Raw genomic sequence first — 4,978 nt, 5'->3', positions numbered from 1 at the left:
GGGGGGAGGTCCCGAGTGCTGGAGAGCTGGCTAGATAAATGACACGCACACCGATACGATTCAAGCATCGTTCTCCCTTTATTGTTTACATATACAAGCTTATATCTACTTTTGCAAAGATTCACGCCCAGTCCCTCTAGATGGCCTCTAATCCATGGGGGAGCCGACCAGTGTAAAACTTTGCCAAGGACTTTCAGGGCTGCCTGCAGCCAGGTGCTCTCCAGGCTTGCCTGCAGCCAGGGGCCAGTTCAGGAGCTTTTCTCAGCAACCGTGGGTTGTCCAATCATTTCAGGGGTATCGTAAGCCTCTGTTCCACAAGGAATCCCTCTACACAGGTAAAGCAAATTCTGTGCTGGAAGAGTCTGTCCTTCTAAATCAGTGTGATTGTGTGGAGGGTTTTACACCAGGTTTGCACCTAAATTGGTACTAAAGTAAATAAGGACCAACAGAGACCTAAGGTTTGCATAACAGAATTTAGTCTGACAGATAACGGAGCATAAATTAAATGGTCTTTCCAACCCAAAAGGCTAATGAGAAATGTTGATATTTCTGCTCTCCTTCATTGTTTACAGTGTAGCAATGTATTTTATCAGATTTTGGAATCGCAGCTCTGAATTGTGGCCAGATTAAGTTATGTAAGTAGTTGTTGTGCGTTTATAATTGTGGAGGTCAATATCAGTGTAGCTACTTCTGGTAATACAAAAAGCTCTTTCAAGATATGTCTTAAGAGAAATGGGTTTTTCCTTTTCATTCTTAACTGCAAAGCCTTCTCCAGGACGTACAGCAAACAGGTTATCTAGATTGTCTTTTCACAGTAACAGAACACTCCCCCTTTAATCTGCCTGGATTGCACAATTCTCATCTGTATTAAGGAATTTCATTTAGTCTCTGCTGTAAGTAAGTGATTTCTGTGCAAGAGGGTTGATAAAGGATAAACCCAAATTAACAAGAGTGGTATTTCTTAGGGCTACCATTACTCGTCACACACTTTGAACAAGCCATAGCATCAAGCCCAAAGCTAATATGGCTCCTTGTTAAATATTTCTGATGGATTGCACGTCCTTGTGTGAAGAGGGAATTCGGACTTAAAGCCAGTATTTATGCATACATAAGCATTGTGCATGAACATTGCACGTTCAGAATGAAAACCAACTATCACCTGTACAGGGTAAACACTGCAATAACACCAACACACTTCTCCCATCAGGTTCACAGGCAGCTTAACCAATTCTGTGCTTGCAAATAGCCTGTTCTGGCATCTGTTGTCGCTCGGAACCGGGGAAAGTCACACCTAGATACTGCAGGACCATGACAATCTCTCCAAATACAAAGCAGTCTCCAGGTCCCATTGGGGCATGTGATCCCTTTCCCTCCTCCCCTTGAGGCTATTGGCCCAAGGAAATGTCTATCCTCGTCCATATCCCTCCCCTAGAGATTTCTATTGGTCCCCAGTTAAGCCATCCCCATTGTAACACCTCTCTTTATAAGAGGTTCCCTGGAGTTCCTGGAGGTTGGTCTCCTGTGAGTTGCCTTCAGTAAGGTTGGTTTACCTCCTGTGGCAAGCCTCCTTGCTACTTTTTATGCTTTCCCTTGTCGGGACTGCTGACAGCCACTGCGCCTGGAGCTTCAGCTCCCCTGGGCAGAGCTGAACTCCTGAGGAGTAGCTTTAAAGCCAAGAGCCTCCAGCTGCTCCCCCCTCCTGTCGCACAGCACAGGAGCCTAGCCTGGGCAGTGGTCAGTGGCGGTCATTGCGACACAGAGTGAAAACCAAGTATCACCTGTACAGGGTAAACACTGCAATAACATGAACACACTTCTCCCATCAGGTTCACAGGCAGCTTAACCAATTCTGTGTTTGCACATAGCCTGTCATCGTATCTGTTGTCGCTCTGAACCGGCGAAAATCACACATAGATACTGTAGGACCATGAAAATCTCTCCAAATACAAAGCAGTCTCCAGGTGACACAAGTGACTACAGCAATCTCCAATAACGTAGCAGGGAACCCAGATCTGTTGTGTTCTCTTTGTCATTATGGGTTTGTAATTCACAGACTCACAGAAGGGCTTGAGTTGGAAGGGACCTTAAAGACGCTCTAGATCCAGCCCCTCTGCCATGGGCAGGGACACGTTCCACTAGCCCAGGTGGCTCAGACCCTGTCCAAGCTTTGGCAAATACCCAAGGACACCTTTTCTGTTTTACAAGGTCAGATTTCCATGCTCCTATTCACAGATGGCTCCAGTCTCATGCAGAGGATTGCTGGCTTGGTCACTCTCATCTCCACAACCCAGCAATGGTCCTATTTTGGATGGCTCTCACTGCTCCCAAGGCCCCAGGGACCAGCTACTGCCTTTGCTCCTTCCGCTTTCCTTTCCAGGATCAGTGATTTACTGCTACTTCCTCCACGTCTGAGACAACTGGAAGAGATAAGGGACTGCAGATGCAGCTTCTGACAGAGAGCTGATAACACTCAGCTGAGTATTTTCTCCTCATGCCACTACGCTGTCAGGCTGCCTACACAAAGTTGCTGCTGCTTGGAAAGGGGCAGGTGTGAGCAGCAGGACTTGATGCTGGCTGGATGCTGGCTGGAACATTTCAAAGAACTGGACAAAAGCAGCGTTTTGTGGAAGGCCACCTTGCCCTTTGCCAGCAGCACAAGGTGTGAAGGCTCCTTTGAAGGCCATCTCTGCACAAGGACAGCCTGGCCTTCCAGTACCTCTGCCAGTACCCAGAACACCTTTCAGGCTTTGGGGATGGCCCTGTCCCTCACTCTGGAGAAGCAGGTTGCTGTTAGAGCTCACATATCCACAGTTTCTGGCTGGATTACCACGTTTTACCACAGACAGCCCTTCAGACAACAGTACACAGAGGCTCAATCTGCAATAAAAGGGGATTTTTTTCCAACTTTTCCTTTGGACCAGTGTGCAGCAAGCACACCTGGGCCTCATTCAAGTCTCTGTGTGGGCTGGTAGTCAGCTCTGTTGGGAATTTAAAGCTTTTACTCTACTTTCCACAGCAAATCGTGGAGCAAACTCAGCTGCACCAAACCCCAAATTTCACTTTAAAAATTACAATTTTCATTTTCCTCTGTTCAAGCCATGAAGAAAACAAACTTTACTTGAGGGAGCTGGAGGCACAGCGTCCTCCCAGATCGTTCATGAACAGAAAAATACCCCAGGGGAAGACTGGCAAAGCCAGAGTTTCCTGATACTTTGGAAGCTTTGCAAAACCTTCCCACCTGTGGTGGTACTGCACCCTCCTGAATTCCTGGGGCCCTCACTCACCTCAGGTACAGTTTGGATGGGAAGGGGCAGGAGGAGGGAAGACTTTGCAAACACTGTCACGAGGCCAGGGCTGTTTTCATTTATGGTGACATGTTGCAGTACGTAATCTTTTATTTAATGTGAGTGAGGGAGGTGCTGAAGGGCAAAAATTCTCAATAATAAGGATATCTTCCACTTACACAGCAAGGTAAGTGAAGGGGAAAGTGCAGTCCTATCTTTTATGGAACGTGTTCAATTTTTAACACATTATTTTTGTTGAAGACATACCTAGACAGGCTCCCACAGTATCCTCACATCTGTTTTGCCACATTTCTCTTTCTTTTTCATTGTGCACGATTTCTCCTCACCGGGTGGCTCCTGGCTGCAGTTCTACACTCAGGGGAGTCCCGTTTTCTCAGCAGGCCTCTGCAGCGAGTCTGTAGCCAACGTGTGGCTCTGCTGCCATCCCAAATGTGCCATTCCCTTGCCCAGCCTGGCTGCAGCTGGGGCGGATCTGCTGGGCACGGCTGGGGGCTTTCCCCCAGTCCCTTCCCCCACCGCCAAAATCCTCCAACATCATCATATTTACATCTCCTCATTGATTCGAAAAACACAAACTAACGCTTATTTCAGTTTAAAAATTACATTTATTGCAGGTTGTTACACTTGCATGGCTGATAAATACACAAAAATCAAAACAAGATAAAAAATTACATTTGTTACAAATTGCTACAAACACAATTAATATACAAATATCATTTTAAGTTTAACAAAACTAATTTATTACAGATTGTTACAACTACTCTGATTACAAGTACAAAACACCAATATACCTATCTAAATAACCCTACACCTACACCTAAATAAACATAATTATATAATTGTACAACTCTATACATACTTAAAAATAGCTGTAAACTTTGAAAGCATAACAATATACAGACATATATATTCAATATGATACATATCATACATATATAAAGAGATACGTATATGAAGATAACCCCCCTGTATACAAATACACAAGTACCAATATACTATTCTAAATAGCTCTGTGCCTGTAACTACATCAATGTATCTACACAGTTACACAGCTATATACATCAAGGTGAACATAAGTACATACGTATGATTAAATATCCATACGTACATATAGATAAATGTAACTACAGATATAACTGCGCACATACACATACATATAGAAATATCAATATCCCTGTCTTTACCTATCTAAATATCCATATAACTACTTCAACCTTACTATGCAGCTATAGAACTGTATATATAATGAAAATATACCTAAATACAGACAGAAATATAACAATATACATAAAAAAATACAAATGTAAATATACCCATACAAATATCAAGCCACCTATCTAAATGTCTATGTATTTATATAATTACATAAATCTATAAATATATTCAGAGGGATTGCAGGCACCGATGCTCCCAGGCTCTCCCTCGGTTTCTTCCTCCCGTGCAGAGCAGCTCTCCTGGACAGCGACAGCAGATGGGACACCTGGCAAGCAAAGGGAACACTGAGTCAGGATCGGGACGTTTCCCTTGGCAGCAGCTGCACTTCCATCAGGGAAGAGAAATCTCAGAGCCTCCCCAGGAGGCTTAGAAAGAAAAAGCAGGCCCAGCGGGCCAGGCTGTGGCGAGCGCAGCCCCGGCGGGACCGTCCCGCAGCCCCCGGCAGCGCGGCACAGCCG

Source organism: Corvus brachyrhynchos, unplaced genomic scaffold (assembly GCF_000691975.1).
Source record: "Corvus brachyrhynchos isolate BGI_N302 unplaced genomic scaffold, ASM69197v1 scaffold216, whole genome shotgun sequence".
Lineage (NCBI taxonomy): Eukaryota > Metazoa > Chordata > Aves > Passeriformes > Corvidae > Corvus > Corvus brachyrhynchos.
Note: the sequence above shows the minus strand (reverse complement) of the source record.